The 17964-nt window shown below is 40.8% G+C and overlaps 1 protein-coding gene across 5 annotated transcripts in view; it reads right to left on the minus strand.

Annotated features, from left to right (window-relative positions):
- The window catches only part of TRIM2 (tripartite motif containing 2), a 71691-nt gene extending 54854 nt beyond the window's left edge, over nucleotides 1-16837 (minus strand). The window contains exons 1-2 of one of the 5 annotated variants that reach the window (XM_035551517.2): nucleotides 5264-5907; nucleotides 3864-4004 (exon numbers count right to left, since the gene is read on the minus strand). The gene's annotated coding sequence lies outside the window, so the exon portion shown is untranslated. Of the gene's footprint in view, nucleotides 1-3863; nucleotides 4005-5263; nucleotides 5908-16667 lie in introns of those variants that run through there. The other 4 variants (XM_050710477.1, XM_050710478.1, XM_035551536.2 and 1 more) reach the window with 4 other exon arrangements.
- Nucleotides 16838-17964: the final 1127 nt, after the last annotated feature.

A 17964-nucleotide genomic window follows, 5' to 3' on the forward strand; every position in this document is an offset into this window, starting at 1 on the left:
CTTTCCTTGCTAAATCAACTCATAAGCACTACGCAAAGCACACTGCAAGATACCACACACCTTCAAATTCAAAAATAACCCAGTTCAACTAAGCTTGGGCATAGGAGTCAGGCACAATGTAAATCTTTGCAGAGACTAAAATTTACACTTTTCCTTTAAGCCATCATTCCATGTGACAGTTTTTCAAATGACAAATTCAATGAAAGGACATCGTTAAGCCTAGCATTCAATACTGATTAAAAAAAAAATCAACAGAAAAAGAGGGAATTGTCACTCTACATTTCCAGAATGGGGGTGGGGGAAGTCAGGAACAGAAGCTCATGGTAACACAGAGCAAATAGTTGTACATGACAGAAAAAAAAAAAAAAAAGAAACAAACCAACAACAGAAAGTCACCCAGAAATAAACTGATCATACACATGTTTAGACAGACAAATAATACTAAAACAAATAACTCCATACTGGATTAGGAACCGGCAGATTGCTGGACATTCATCTCATGCAGTTAAAAACCGTCCAGAAGCAACTGCATCTACTCCAATCGTTGTATCTCTTCTGCAGAGGGCATCCACCCTGACTTAAGAGCTGAAGATCCACCTAATTGCTACTAACATCCATCCAAGACTGCGAACATTCAGAAGGTTTCAAAGTGAGAGAGAATGAATAATGCTTTTACACATGAGCAAAATGCTGACCATAACAAGCCAAGTTGTCCAGTCCTTTCAGGGGAACTTTCAGGTTATAGGTGATTACATGTCATCTACAGCCATTTGTCTTCTCCTAGGGGCAGGGTATATTCTTTAAGTTAAAATAGACTAGAACTAGTATCTAACAGTAAAGTGTTATGGTTTACAAACAAACTGCTGCCGAAACAGCTATGGTAGCAGTCCAGCTATACAGGATATATTTTGATGCTTATGTCAAGCAGATCACCATGTAACATAAGAGGTGCCAGAATACATGCTGTTAACATTTTTCACATGTCTATGATTAACCTCCTTCTTAATTTAGCTATGCCTTTTTTAACCTTACTGCAACGAACTAGCAGCAAGGTGGATGGAGCCAGACCACATCTACCTGCCACAGTAGCTGTTCACTGCCTCAAGTAGTATATTACAATTGCTATTTCAATTCTTCCTTTTGAATGGGATTTGCTTCTGAGCTCTTACCTAACGTTCAGCTGGCAAGTGGGAAAGCTGCCTGGTGGCCAACAGACTTCTCAACTGACTAGATCCTTGGCTCTCCCCATACAGTACATTAGAATGGCATGTTGTGTTATTTATTTCACTTCATACTAGTCCAGTTTCAAACTGAACTACTACTTCCACCTTTTAAAATAAGCAATGTCCAATCCAAATATAGTAAAACACCCCAAATATTAGAAGGAATGACAAGCAATGCCAGGATAAGTCTACAGATTCTGTGACTGAAAATATCCAGAGAGTTTATTGTAGAAAATAGTAGACAAATGTCTTTAATATTGCAATTTATACAATAAATATTTAATTATTTCAATCACAGAAATGAAACTTGGTCTTTATAGAAATAAAACAAATCAGAAAGGTTGATAAGAAATGTCACCTACATCTCTCCAAAGATCAAGATGAGTTCTGCTCATAGGGTGGTGGGCTTAATTCCAGTTGATCAAAAAGCAAGGGAAAGGTTCACACAATTTCTCACAAAACAAGATTTTTTTTCCAAACTGCATTAGCTCAATGTTTGCAACCAAGAAACTCTTCCCATTACAGGCACATGTCAACATAAACCTTACAACACGCCAACAGACTGTCTACAATATGGTAATGTCATATAACAAATACAAGAGCAAGCTCAATTCTAACAGAAGAAGCATGTCATAAGAAATACACATCAAAAACAGAGGCACAAAGAGGTGAAGTCTATTTTTATGACTGATAAGCCATGATCTTTTCCCTTCAGTATTTTAGTAACTTCCAAACAATGATTGTTTCCTTTCCAACTTTTATTCCCTTCAATAAGTACTGGTTTTGTTTTGGAGTCTTCTCTTCCCGCCCCCCCCCTTTTTTTTTTTTATTTAATAGCAGCTCACGCCACACACTTCCACATGGTCAGGATTTTTGTTTGTTTCGTTTTTCCTCAAACCACAACCTGCAGTCTCTGGAAATAGCATATCTGATTTTGGTTCAAGGTGTCAGCCAAGCATAGGATCAGCAATTGTGGATTTTGTTCTGACAGTCATGGGATTTCTTCAATATGGTCCCTGAAGCCTGACTAAAAAAAAGCAAGTTCATATATGTTATCCTGCAAAGTATGGATGGGCAGGTATCCAGGAGAAAGTTTTCAGGGCTCCAAAAATTAAAAAATAAAAATAAAAAATAAAAAAAGGAAGAAAAGAAAAGTTGAAAAACATTGTCTTTGAGTTTTCAAACCATTTGTAGATTCTTAAGAATTAATGGATTTTTATAATACTGCACTGTCCATACAAAATATTTCAATTTGTAGTGTTCTTCTCTTCTATAGTACAGTTCTATCAAGGATCATTCTTTATAAACTGAATTATTTGGAGTAAAGACATGTTTGCTGCTGTATATAAACAAATAGTTCAAACCAGCTACACTTGTACCCTCGGGCATGTTTAATTTTGATGAGACAACATGCTTGCCAACTGATCAAATCCATTTCATTTACACTTGGCCCAAGAATCTCTCCTACCTTACCATACATCCTGCCTTTGTTTTTGTGTAAATACTTGATGTGTCTAGACACAATCTTACACATTTCTGCAAAACTATGCAGAAATATTTTATGCAGATGATTAAATTTCAGCTTTACTATAGTAATGTACAACACTTTGTTCTCTGAATTAGAACACCCAAACCTTTTCAGTTCATTTAATTCCTCAATTTTCCTCAAAGGAACCAGGAGCCTCACTGTGTTTATATAAGCTGTTCAAATCCTAGTTTTGTTATGAATTAATTAAATTCCATTATCAGGCAAAGACAGGCCCAACATGTTTTTGAGATGGCTTCAAGCAGCAGTTATCTGGGATTTTCCAGTAAACAACCTGACCTTCAAGCTGGGATTGCCAGAGAAAAATACTATCATGGGCTTAGGAAATCCCCCAGCTGCACTGCCATCTTCATCCAGGTAAGATCTGAAATTCCAACCACTGTGCATACTGCTGGACATAACAGAATTCAGACAGCACTCGTGTGCTGTCAGGACATGGACACTGCTTATCTCATACCTAGCCTCAAAGCCAAGATTCCACTGAATTCATGCACAGAAAACAATTTCCACAAAAAAAAAAAAAAGACCTGCATTTCCCCCTCTCCCCGGCCCTAAAAAAAGGCATTAAACATAGACTTCTAGTTTTTATTCTGTATCTGGCATGATACATTTGCTGTCTCCCTTTTAAAATTGCATAAAAAAAAAAAAAAACAGAAAATTTTTCCCAGTTGGCTGAAATAGATGTTTCCATCTAGAATTTGTTCTGTCATAAAATCCACTGCATGTTTCCTTCTGGCCCTCAAGCAGCATGCATTAGTGATGCTCCTTGGAGTAACAAAGAGATTCTGTTTAACTTTCCCTCTTAGGAAAACCTTGGTGTATCAAAGCCATTTCTCATAAAAAATGACGAAGCCCTCACTAAAGAAAACACCAAGCTGTTCTTTATAGCCAAACTGCGGGCGCTGCAGGACCAGATCAGAGATGTGAGTTTGTTCACAAGTTTGTCAGATGCTTTGCTGAGAAGTTTAAGGAAACCTGTAGCTTATCATAAACAATTTTGGACAAGGGTAAATAAAGCACAAAAGCCTTGTTTCATTTATCAACAGCCAACAGAACAACCCCCCCAAAAAAACTCTCTGGAAACAGGGACTAACCTCAGCTTTCGGCTTTCTTTGTTTTCTAGCAAGACGTTGCAGTCTCAAGACCAGGTACAGTAGCTTCCTGGTACCTTCTCTCTATAACCGCTCCAGGCTTTAGATTTCATGAGTCCATCTTCCAGAAAGTCATGAGGCTAGCTTTAAAATAAACAAGTTTATATAGATTTTTACAAACCAAGCCTTTTAATACACTTTTCAAACCCTAACGTTTACATTCCTAAACTTATTGGAAACATTTTACATTGCCTAGAAGCTCTCATTAGCATCACTGGTCAATTTCTGTTCAGTTCTTGCACAAGTGGAAACGTGGAACTTTAAGAAAGGAAACTTCTGATGGTTATATCACAATAGTTGGCCACAGAGCTGTTATGCAGGTAATAAATCCATTGCCCTCAAAGACAAACAATCTGAGGCTGGAACAGACGGCGGCTTTTCTTATACCATGTCCTTACCTAATAAATACTTATTTAGTCACCGTACTTTCACCACATTTTTCTTATATACATAAAAATGGACATTTATGTAATTGTTCTGGCTTGACGAATATTTGACTTCAGGGTGATTATTGTCTTATTCTTGGTATATTACCTGATACATTATATTTCCTTGTTCTTACTTAACCCTATCAATCTGCCTGACAGTCTGCCTAGAATGCTTTTTGAAAACAGTAAAATAAACTAAAAAAAGTGCTGGGGGGTGGGGTGGGGTGCATGCTTAGCAGGGGAGCTACGCATCAGGTATTGGCTCAAGTTAATCTTCACAAAAGCAGAACAACAGAATATGGTGACATTAATGCCAACTGCAAACTTCAAAAAACCTGACACTTGTGAGAAGCAAAAGTCTCCCTCCTAATAATACCTTGACATTGCCCTCTCAGATTTACAGAGATTTATTTTGCTTTGAATAAACATCACCGTGCCTTTCTTTGGCAAACTGCTCGGCTTTGTTTCAATTATTGCTTTTAAATATTAAAGAGCAGGAGGCATTTGTTTCCCCGTCACATCCTGTCCTGTTTATACAGCATCACACAATCAATCCCCTTTGAAACGCTTGCTCTTACAGCAAGCTCGACGCACACGGTTCAATCAAAACATTCCTATTGTCTCGTGCCAGCCACAAAGGGATTTCTGCACAAGCACTGAAAAGGTTTAAAGGTTTCGACAGCCACCTAAAGCTGAGCTGGCACGACTGTCAGAGAAAGGTGCTGTCAAACTGCTCGGACTCCGCCGCTGCCACCCTGACTTTAGGAAGAGAAACGAAGACAAAGCCCTCGCTCACGCACACAGCTCAGCTCCTGGCAGGAGCTCGCCCGCTGCTCAGCCACTACTCTCCCAAAACACTCGAGAGCTGGAAAAAGCACACGGATAGTTAGAGACGAGTGTGAAAGGATAACTTACATTGTTTAGAGAGACAGTGGGAAAGGACTGCTGCGGTTTCTTCGTTATTTTACACTGCTGTTGGCAGAGCAGACAACCATAGAAGTTCACCTAAAGACATCTCTCTTTAATTCTCTCTCTCTCCCAGTTCATTTACTCTAGAGCCTCTCAGCCTGACGAGATCCAACAGTCAAAAGTTTATCCCCTCGTATTTCTGAATGATATGGCCGTCTCTCCTTGGACACATACCAATGATGCAGTAAAAATAGACAAAAGGGGGGGAGGGAAGAAGCAATCTAGCTTGAGCCTGAATCTTCTTAACTCAGTGTTTTCTGTAAAAGCTGCTCTCATGTCAGGAGCTCGCATCCCTACGCTAACTTGCAGAGCACGGAGTCATCCATCTGGTTTTCATAAACTGCAAATTACGAGCAAACCGGGGAATATACACAGCCCAGCTTTAGCTGAACTCCCCGAGCACCAGCCTTACAAGTAACCTGAGGTACAAAGGCTTTGAAAATAAACAGGCAGCCCCACGCCAGTCTGCATGCACTCTTGCGTGCGTGCGGCTGGCTGCCTCGCTGCCCCCCCCCAGCAGCCCCCAGCCCCCGAGAGCACCCCACGGCTCAGGGAGGTGGCAGACACTTTTCTTCCGCCCCCAGGGGAACAAAGCAAGCTGGCAGCCCTCCCTCCCAGCACAAACAGCTTCTCCGGAAAGGGAATTTAAAAAAAAAAAAAAAAAAATAGTGCATTGCTTAGTTCAACAGTTGAGCAACTCGGTTAGAACAACCTGGTTTTTATAAACAGGGAAGTGAATGCTGATCCACTTACATCCTTTAAATGCTTCCAGGTGGGAAACAAACCCACTGGGGTCTTTTTTTTTTCTTTTTCTTATTTGCTCTTTCTTCCTCTACTAAGGCAACTCACAATCAATGGACAGTTGCTTGATAGAGAGCCTCTGGGGTGATCCTGTCCATAATTACAATGAGCACTTTACAAAAAGTATCACAAATAAAATTTCTAAAAGCACCCAGTGAAAGTCCCTGACTTGAAGCTCCTAAGTCACTTTCACACCCTAGTTTCAGCTATTTAAAGATCTACTGACCTGATTACATTCAGATGCAAGAGGCCTGAGTGCTCACCTACGTTTCTGGGTAGCTCGAGGTTTTGAGTCGGTACAAAACTACATGGTTTTTCCAATAAAAAATTGCAAAAATAAATTTTCTCTTGTTTACAGAAGATGAAGTTTTGCTGTTGCTTGAAGCAAAAAATTGTTGTTATCTGTGTTATTTACTTCAAAATATCAAGTTTGATTTAGTCTTCAATTTTGCCAGCAAACTTCTGCAAGCTTTTCTGCTGGGAATAAGCTTACTCTGTTTGGACACTGAGAATCTGTAAATGAGGCAGCTTTCACTAAAGCATGAATCAGTGCAGTGAGTCATTAACAAAATAAAAACACCATTGTAAACAGTCTGCCTGAAAATCCTGAGCCTCGTCACTTGCTCCATTTTTCGTCTTTGCGTGATTACGATCCTCCACTTGGATTCAGGATTGATATGACTGGATTGTTATTTTAAAAAAAAAACAATTCTAATTAATAAAGGAGAAAATTATGAACTAATTTTCTGTACATGTATTTTCGCCTGTGCTGTCACAGTTCCTTCCAACAGTTGTAGAAGCCATTGAATAATTTTGATCAAATCCAGTAGAAGGCTAGAGCTCTCTAAGGTATTACATTCCTACAGCTTTTGTGAAAACAGGCAGCCCTCCAGAAGAGTGAAATACAATCTAGTGATCCAATGTAAAGGGCTACACATGAGCTCAGTCATATTATTAGACACCAGAGCACCCCACACAAACAAGAGGTACATGAGAACAGATTTCATGTGTCCTACTACTTGACTGCTACCACAGTTGTACATCTTTGGCCTGCATTCTAGCATTTTTGCTTTTGTTCTGCTCCCCCAAGAAGGTTAACAGCAAAACCCTTAAAATGCACAGACATCAGCAGAAGCAAACATAGCTTTTTGATATGGCAGTAAACAGGGTTGGTTAACAGTTGAGTTATTATTTTCTTAGTAAACACTTGGGGTCAATTGACTACATCTTACTTTTATCAGGACTGATATTTTCCATGAAATCAAAGGACTTGATCCTGGTAGAGCAGAGTTCAGATCTAGGGGCAGAAATTGTTTCACAAGGGTACAGCAGAATAGCCCTCTTGTGGCTTTCTGGACATACAGGCTCTCTTCCCATCTGTACTGATATAGTACAGGACAAGTTGAATGAGCATTATCTTTGGAATAAGAAATCATTTTTTGGTGAGACATGGTGGTAAAGTGAAGAGTAGGTGGAAATTACCACTTCCAGTTTGTGATGTTGGTGCAGACAATATTTTTTTGCCCTGAGGAACAAAGGCATTACTTACACTGATCTCTCAGGTACCCTGCAATTTATTTGTTCTCAGAAAAATACTGCAGTCCATTTACATCAAGGGTGTTTTCACAAATAACTGCTATGTAAAAAAATAAATAAATAAAATCCAAGATTCAGAAACAGAGGACTGATTTTCAATGATCTTTCATTTTCCAGGCTCTGGGGATCACTCTTATTCTTCAACTGTTTCCCCTTCCTTTCCTGTTCTTCATTTCCTCCTTAGTATCACCCGTGTGAGTAGAAGCATCCTACTGCCCACAGATACCTCCTGCCCCGAGGCAGGCTGGCTGTGGGTCCCCTCACTGCAGCATGCACTGCTTTCCCCTGCATATTGCTAAGACATCATTTGATACCCAGTTTCTCACACACCGTCTCCATGAATTTCGAGGCCGACAAGGATCACATTCCTATCTAGCGCAGGGATGTTAGTTTTCTTGAGAAACTGAGATGGAAGACATTCATCTGTTTGCTAATGAGAGAAAAGTTTACCGTAGAAAGCTTTATATAGGAATGACTGCAACAAAGACCAGATCAGTTAAGGAAAACAATCCGCTAAGAACAATTTTCTTTTTCAGAAAAGGGGCAGCTTCCATTAGGGATGTTTTAAAATGCCAGCTACAAAATAACCTTGTTATTTTCCATGTAAATAGAAAACAACCCTGACTTCTCACCAAGATCAACTATATCAGCAGTGTTAGCAGGACAAGGACGAGGAGAAGGATGCAGCTTAGATCTTGATAATACTTATTATATGCAGCTTTGTATTTAGATTCTTGGAATATTCTTTTTTAACTGCATTGTATCTTTGTTAAAGCAAAGAAAATTGCCCCTCCTGAGTCAGTGACAGGTTTTGATGCACAGTAGGTGGCAGAAATTCTCTCTCTTGGATTGGATTCTGCTCCCATTGAGCCTAGTGTGGTTCTGTTGGAACTTCTATATTGTAAAGGTATAGATGGAAGCAATTTATTTTCTATACCGTTGTTTTGCAGTTTAAATACTGAGAAAGTGATAGGTGAAAGGTCTGGGTTTGTTGGAGAATGCACCTTGACATTTAATTTGAAACTATGAAATTGCAAAATGATGGAAGCTCAGGATGGCAGATTAACAAACCAGGGATGCACCATAGCTACGTATTCACCATTCATTCTCACAGTAGACTACTTGGTATAGGATTTTAAATACATTTATGTAGATTTCAGGTTGGTCATAGGTCAAGTCCTATATGAATCTTCTGATGCAAACAAGCTGTCATGCTTTGTACAAACTGAAAAACCACAAGTCGGATAAAAAGACAAATCGACCCTTGGAGGAGGAGTTCAAGGTGAAGCTTCAGTTCTCTTACTGTTGATGAAATATAATAATGTAGATTTTGGCAAAAAAATTACCCATTTTTTTTTTAAAGAAGAATTAGTTGTGATTTAAAACATTTAAAGCCAGCACATGGAGTATCTCGGATCTGGGTTCAGATACTGAGCTTGTATTCATTACTGTGAATTTACTCTCTTACTGTGTATTTCATTTCAGTATTTCAGATTGTTGTCCAGTGACTTAAGTTTAGCAAAAGTCTGTCCCCCTTCAAGTTACTGGTGATCTGAAGAGAGAATATACTGTGATAATCCTTTGCAGTCCGCTCCTACTGTTAGATCAGGATTGGGCTGCTTCAGTGCTGTTGGTATTTTGCTTTATAACGTAGTAACACTCCTTTTCCACAGAAAGCAAATACACAGCTCAGACAAATATATTACATTATAACCTTGATGTCATAGCTGGAGTAGCCCCAAGGCTGCTGATATTTTCACTACAGCCTGCAGTAGCCCCTGGCTCTCCCCAGTAAAAAGGGACAACAAGCATAGCACTAAGCCACTTTTTCACATCAACTCTCACTAACATCTGTGACTGCAGGGATCTAGGCTTGCCTGGGGCACATAATCTGATTCTGAGAGCTCTGGTGACAGAGACGTTCAGCCTTGTCCCTTCTAAGTGAGCTGCTATGGTGAGCCCTTCTTTCCCCCTCTGAAGCCCACAGTGCAGGAACTAATGGCTGGATACTCCTTTGTCTTCTTCAAGTTCACAAATAAGCCAGCAAAGAGCATGCAATGTATTTCTGCCAGTGGCGTTCATAAAGGTCAAAGATTGGAAGGATGTGATTCCAAAAGACAAACATTAAGCTGTTTTCAAAGGTTCCTGTTTCCCTTCCCTACACCCCAGCTGCACACTCCTATTTCTCACCTTGCACTGTGGCAATTTTTTATTACTCTGGCTGTGGCCATTTTTGGACCCCCCAGTGAATGGATACAGTTCATCGCCTGGCAGAAGATGAACCCACGGCAAAATGCATCAACTTTCTGCAAGGCGAGTGAGATGAATTAGCTCACAGGTCTGGTGAGTGCCACGGGTGATGCAGAGATTGAGCATTATGGACCAGAGCAGGGGAAGAATGAAGACTGTGAGCCACTTTCTCAAGTTGCTCATGAAAACATACCACGACACAGGCAGGTAAGCACCACACTACTTCAGCCTGCTGAAGCTCGAAGTCCCACTTCCATGGCAATCATGGCCCTTACATTCTGGCATACACCAGGCCCACAGCTCTACTCTGTACTGCCCTGAATCATACATAGTTTGCTATCCTCAAAAATTAACCACCAGTCCAGGCTCCTATTAAATCATGTTGTCTCAGTATTACTGTTTTTCCGGAACTTTCATTCACATAAGCACGTTTTCTTTCAAAAGCAAGCGTCCAGGAAACACTGATATAACACATTTTCATATGGCTACATTCATGAGAAGTTCAGAACCAAAAGTAACGTGTCCAAACCCTCCTTTATAAAAAAATAAAATGTTGTTCATCCAAGAATCAGAAGTGTTACCATGTGACCAGTAATACAAAGAAAAGAGCACATGGATAACCACAGCAAGCAGTTGAAAAGCCCTTGTGGGGCTGAAGTTGGTTCACAAGATACGTGTTGAATACTGGGCAGTTTGTTTGGCAAAAGAAACAGGAAGGGCTACATTTTCTAAAAAATGTACCAAGCTTAAATATTTATTGGCTTAGTCTTTCTCTAACCTTGCCTGGAGCCATCCATTCTTATAGCATAAAGGGCCAGTATATGCCTGGTTTACCCTACTTTTCTGCCCTCAAGTACAAGGAGAAAGGAAAAAGCAAGTATGTTGAGACCTTTGCACTGAGGAACCTGGAAATCGGGGGGAGAAGAAACAGCCTGTTTGTGACTGCAAACACGGGACTGTAGTGGGAAAGACTACAAAAAGTGGGTAGGAGGAGAATATGTCAGAGGGTGGAGGGCTTTGGGGAAGCTTTTAAGGGCTGTGAGGCAAGCAGAACAAGCATCTTAAATGGTATGGAACAAAGACATTAAGGAGGACAGCTGGGAAGAAGTTAGCTCTTCTGGCAGAAAGCTGGAGAGTTTGTGAACTATGCAGTTGAGGTATGGGGGCACGGGCTGTAGGGAGTGACGAGCTAGATGTTTTGCACTGGCATGAGCTGGAGACTGGGACAAAGGGTGAGGGGCCTTAGGCTAGGAGATACCAAAAACCAGAGTGAAAGCCTAAGGGGCTCCTGGCTGCGCAGGGCTTTGGGCCAGATGCAAATACAAGGAATCTCTACTGAGGATACCCAAATTTAGGTTTTGAGCACGTATACAAGAATGTTTCCCCTGCTCTTCCTACCTACATGATCATCTCTTCCCACTCCTATATCCTCTTTTTTTTTTTTTTTTTTTTTTTTTTTTTTGCTGTCAGAGCCACAGAAGTTCTAGCTCACATATTCCCATCTGTGCATTGAAGTGTAACAGCATTACATTTTCCATAGCTACCGGGAACCAAGAAAACATTTTGATGTAACTCTGGCTCCTAAAATGTGTGCACGAGTCAAGCATAGATTTCAAAGTGACAACGAAGATTGGATATCAGGAGAAAATGATGGGGAAAATGCGGGAAAGGAGGAAGATTTCTTTAGACAGTGGGTCTCAAGAAGGCCACGTCTGAAAACTGTTACATGCTGAAAGTTCAGCCACTGCAATGCTGGAGTTAATATTGACCACATCAAATGCCTATCAACTTGTTTTACACATTCAAAAAACTAATTGAAAAGAAGACCAAAGTTGCTGCTCTAAAATTAAGCGTCCCAATCAGAAGAAAAAGTTAAACAACGCATTCCAAAATAGATTGTAATTCTCACGGTCCATTTTCAGCCCCTTAAGTAACCAGTCCTGCTGCTGCCATTAGCAGAAGTTTTGCCAGAGTAAGACCTGCAGAATTCTATGCCAGTATATTACTACAACAAACATTAACATCTGTCTTACAGTAGAGCAGGGCATTATACTTTGGGAGCATGAGGTAAAAATGCCCGCTGAAGACACCATGTAATGAGAAGGAATTCAGGAAGAACATGAGCCCCAGTATGAATTGATTATGTGAGGTAAACTACAGTACTAGCCTTGAAGCTTAATGGGTACTATGCTTCTCGGGTTCACATGCTGTGAAGCAGCAGTGGTAAGAGGAAAAGGCTGATGACAGAAGATTTTTTTTTTAGACAGCACCAACCAGGACAGAACACAGCAAGCTGCCCACTCAATTAAGGCCTTTTTATGCTATAAGCATAAATTGCTGCTTTCTCAGACCTTCAACCTGGCTACGCAGGCAAAAAGGAAGGAAACTAAAAAATTTAAAAGCTCCTTTGTGGATGAAAGAGCAGTGGCATCTATAACATTTCCCGACTACCTGAGCACATACTGGGACACAGCTTACTTTCTGGGCCCAAGAGACTTAAGGTAGAGAGAGGAATCTGGGTGGGCCACCTGGAGGCTGCAATTAATTTTATACCATTTCTGTACGTATCCTAAAAGAAGGTGGTTAGCCAGACTGTGCCTTTCCTACGCTATCAAACCAATGCAGCAATGCAGATAGCCCAGTTCTGTAAGCCACTGATTCCTGTAAGAAGAAATCTTAAGGCTTGCTTGTGGAGGCCAAGGGAGCATCTTCCCAGCACAGGAACAGAGCACAGCTGGTACAAGTACCATGTGTTGCTGATTCCTGTTTCCTTCAGCATTCCAGGCCAGCTGAAAGGCCAAGTGTACAGAACAGGCAGGAGAAAAGTCAAAAAGACTAGTGGATTCTGGTAAACACAGATTTAAGGCAGCACAGGTCTGAAGGCCACTTAGCCACTGCAGTTCCCTCCACCACAGGCAAGGAAGGTCCCTGTTCTTTCTGCCTTGACCTGTCTTTCCCACTATATCGCAGGCAAAACATTCTACAGGACTGTCTCTGTAGCAAATTCTTGATTGAGAAACTTCTGCCATTATTTTGGGGTGAATTTTGCATATATACCCTGCTTTACAATCCTTTTCTTTCCTAGATACAGTGCTTTCACTGAGTAACGCCACCAAAATAAAACTCTGACAGCAGGTGGAGACCCTATGCTTTTGATATCCAAGTAAGATCTGAGTGCTAAAACCCTTCTATTTTCTTTTTTTTAATTGAAAAGGCTACATGCTTACCACAGTTTTCATTTTTTAGAATGAAGCAGTACGTTGCACTTTACTAGGAACAACATCCCTTACCTAGAAAAGGATCTAATACCTAGGAAAATGGCCCTAAAACAAAAAATACAGTTAAAGATTTTAAAAGCTTTCCCAAGTGTGGGTGAAGGTTGAGGATGTTAGCATGGAGAATATTAGTCAGAGGGTTCAGACTTAAGAGAGAGGACAACCATATCCAGGGAGGCTGAGGAGGGGTTGTTTGCAAACCTCAGTCTCTATCCCAGTAGAAACCTGAGTGCTGATCGTGAGGAGTTTTACAAGGAAATCTACCCACACCTGACAGCAGGCTCCCACAGCTTCTTTCATGCACTCAGATGTTTTTTCTGTTACCTGACAATTCAGTTTTCTGTTCAGACTCAAACAGCTGATGTCTCTCTCTCTTATCACAGCCTTAGCTGATAAATGTCAAGCAGATAGGACACATCAACAGAGCACCTGCTAATAAGCTGAATCCCTGAGAGGAACAGTGCCCTCAAAGTCTCTTGTTTTCACTAAGAATTTGAATGCTCAGTGTCATAAATTACAGCTCCAGTAACACAAAACTCTTATTAATCTAGATAGCCGTTCTTTCCCAAGAGATTGATCAATTTTGGAAGCTCAGCTGACATTGTCAAGGACAAGGGGGAAATCTAGTAGATCAGATTCAACTTTACAGTCTTCGTAATCCAGTAAATATATTTGGCAATTTTTAGTAACAGGTCAGGGTTTTGGTCAACCTCAAATTAATTCCCTCTGTTAACTGCCATATTACTGAACAATAACATGAGTGCAGCTATATTGCACATGTGCCGGCAGAACATGCCAGCCACAGGGAAATGTTGGCAAGGGATCCCACAGTCAACACGCAGTGCACCTACAGAGACAGAGGAAGAAAATGAATTGCCCTAAAAACACAGCCCTGGGAAGCAGATCTTAGTTCTATTTCCAACTTTCTTGCAGACTTCATTTCCCCCTTTCGCAGATTGAGGATGATATGCTAATCTGCTTCCTCAGTTATCTGAGAGCTGAGTTCATGAGTATTAGTAAATCATTTTGTTTCCACACACTGCCTATCATCTCAGAATCGGAAAGTACAATTATAGTATATGCTGTTCACAGTAGTCAGTTTTTTGTTTTTTTTTTTAATGAAGGATGTTGATTCGGTGCCCTGTTTTAGCAACCCCTGTGAATACATCTTGAAAATTATCTCTCTGGGAGGAAGACAAATCAATTTTAATCTGCTGCCTGTTTACTCTGATGTAAATCAAACAGGCACAGTCTGCCTCTACAGAGCAAGCCATGTTGTGCTGAGCTCATGATGCACAAGGGAGTTCTTTCTTTAGACGGGAGACAGACAATGTGGTAAGCACATTGATTATTCCTAACTGTGTACGGTGAGAGCACAGCAAAAACTCTTAGGTGTGCATTTATGCCTGATGTGTATCCCATTTTGCTTTCATTTTTACTTAAGTACTGAAATCCAGGTTTCTTAATCTATAGACAAAAAAACAAATTTCATTTTCATCTTTATTTCTCAAGGCTTAGTATCTATCTACTACTTAGAGAGAAAAACTGAGAACCTCCAGTCTGCGTTCATAGGCTGACATGGAAGCAGCCTATTTCTGTAACTAGCTTTTATTCACACTATTTATTGCTTTAGAGGAGGTTCAGTCTCAGAACTGAACTGTTCTTTTTAGTGTTTTAACAATAAACCTCAATTTCTGTGAGCATCAACACCCCTCTAGTTAGAATGTACTAAGTGCAATAGCTGCCCACAGTTTGGCCAGTTCTATTTGCAGGTTTCTCTCTAAGTATCTCTTAACCACTGTTTCACACAGATAATATTGCTTGATTAACCCTCTGCAACTCAAGACTCACTAAATGAAGCAGTCCTCAGAAGCATTATGGGGAGTATGAGCATTAAGCCAAGGGTCTACAACTGCATTAGGGCTGTCTGCAGAAGCAATGCACTACCCCAAAACACAAGCAGCAGGGCAGACACGGGGCACAATTATATGGCATCAGGTCTCTCAAGATTTTAATTTTTTGTCATGACTCAAAGCTAACCAGGATCTGATTGAAACTTCAACATAAGATTAGTTCTGTGACTTTAAAAATAGGTACAGTGAATATGCTTATTTACAGTAACAGCTTCTCCCCCCCAGGTACTCTGAACTCCAAGCCCGAGCTGAAATTTCTGCAGATCCAAGCACTTCTGGTTCAGGCAGCAGCTGAAGTACCACACTGGAGAAAGGACCATCCTGCCATCCTGGCACTACTGAAGTGCTGTCGTAGTGCCATATGGGACATTTCCAGCTATTCCAGAAGAAGGAAGCACTAAAAATATTGTTGCAGCCTCATCTGCTTGAGGCTTCCCACTCAGTTTTGAGCTCAGAGCAGTTTGGACAAGCAGCCAATCCGAACCCTGGGAGATATACACAGACACCCCTAGAAATTATCATTAGCATTATCCAACATAATTTTGTAAAATAAATGAAAGGAAGAAAAAAATATAACATACTTGAGTGGCCTCAGCAATATGCTGCTGAGTGATAGATACTTTGCTCTATGGTCATAGCAAAGTCACTTAATCTGTCATATCTCTATTTTCTTCATTTACAAAATGTGAATGAAAGATGAGCTCCTCAGCTACCACATGAAATCTAGACAGACTGGACAAAACTTCAATGGCAGAGTGGGTCTGAGATTCTGCATGGTATCCAGCTCATAGGGTCATTATGATTTTCTTTGTAGGTGGAAAGGGTGAAAGAATCTGAAAAGTCCATCAATATTTGCAATGCAGGATTAAATTTAAAAACATTGCCCAAACGGACTATTGTATTTAAAATTCTGAACATCAAAAATGATATTAAAGACAAAAAAAAAGTAAAGCTCAATCCATCTCTGCAGTCTTTTGCTCTGTGGAACCGTGAACTTTTCCTAATAGCAGCCAGCAAAGAGGACTGAAATCTCTGAACATGACTTTGTTTTTCCTATGGCTGTGTATATATCTTAGAGTATGACAGCACCTATCAGCATTTTAGGAAGCATTCATTTAACTGTACCCCACATCTAGCCATTTCACACAATGCCATTCATGACATTGCAAAAACTGTTACGCTTTGAAACACAACTGAATGATCATGTATGGAAATGCAGCTAAAAAGAACTAGATACTGATTAATTATTTACCTATTTATTTATTTATTTTTAAAAATGCAAGCTTAAATGGGTTGTGTCCCCACTAACTTCTGCCCTCCCAGGAAGGTCTCATTTGAGACTGAAAGAGTGTAATCCTGGTAGTCATGACACTGCATACAAAGTAGCTGCTTTTTTACATCAGACAGAGGAAAACATTCTAACAGCTACCTCTGTAATGGCAGTGCCTACCTGCCTTGCTAAAACATGTCCTTAACCTTAGGAGAAAGGCCACGATGAGCCAGAAGGCTACTTACTGCTGTTCCATAGAGTCCGTGCAGGAGTATGAGAGGCTGAAACTCACTCTGCCTCCGATCAGAGGACCCGGCTCCCTGCAGCATTCAGACAGTTGGTCCCATTATGGCCATCAGGCGGCTGCGTTGAAGGGTGGCCTTGCACAAACACAAACAGCTTGTCAGCACAAGCCAAAGAGGCGGGCCGGCCCTGCCGGCCACAATGCGAGCCAATGATTAGCTGCTCCGCGTTCTGGGTGTTCGAGATATTGTGTTTCATTCTTCAGTAGGGGCTGACTGGGAAGGACTAGTGCTTGACAGTTTACTGCTGGGCAGTAAAATGCTTAAGGCGGAAGGAAAAAGAACCAATAAGGCACTTCGGGAAGAACGCATACTTGCTGCGATTGCTCTTAGAAAACCCACAGGCATCCCCAATGTATTGTTCCTTTTAGGTCAATCACACAAACGCTGTAAACTGAGTCCAGTCCATATTTGCTATAGAGAAGTTTCACTTGCAAAGTCTCTGATTTTTCTTCTCTCCACTCTTTTTCACATTCTCATCCTTCCTAACATGTTTCATTTGCTGATACTGTGGTTTCCCACTTGTCAGTCACAAACATCTTACCCTGCCCCTCTGGCCCTGACCTCCCAGCCTTTACTGATCCTCTTCATTGCTTCTCTTCACCTCCATCATCACTGCTTGTTCTTTTGGTCATCTGCCTCCCTACGGGGCAGAGTCACAACCCCAGCACCCTCAAGGTGAGGTTTTGAGAGACAATCAAGCTAATCTAGCAACATAATGCTGGTGAAAGTGGAGATGCTGAGCCTCCCTTCTGTTCACCCTCCCACCCCCCCATCCTTCCAAGAAAAAGCAACATAGCACAGAAGCAAATACATCTAGGTCAGTTTAGTGAATCTAAGAGACAGAAGAGCTGCTTCACAAAGCAAGTACTCCCTGAAATCTCTCTTTCTGATCTTGCCTCAGCCATCTATGCTCACACCTGTTTCTCCAAGTTCTTATCTCCTTTGTTGTTTGAATTGAACTGTTCCTATTTAATTGAATATCCTGCTTACAGCTGCTGATCCCGTTTCATCCCTGCTCTGTCCTACTTTTTTGCCTCTAGTTTGGCTGTGAGGCCCGTCTGCTGCTGAAATCAATCTCATCAAGTCTCTTATACCAACTCCCTAGATGAATATCATGCTTTGTACTCCAGTCTGTCTGAGCAATTTCCCTGCTTTGGAAATAATTAAAATGCTTCTTAAATGCCATGCCATCTTTTTGGCTTTCGCAGTTTTCTCTCTGACCTTTCTAATTAATTCT

Source organism: Cygnus atratus, chromosome 4 (assembly GCF_013377495.2).
Source record: "Cygnus atratus isolate AKBS03 ecotype Queensland, Australia chromosome 4, CAtr_DNAZoo_HiC_assembly, whole genome shotgun sequence".
NCBI lineage: Eukaryota > Metazoa > Chordata > Aves > Anseriformes > Anatidae > Cygnus > Cygnus atratus.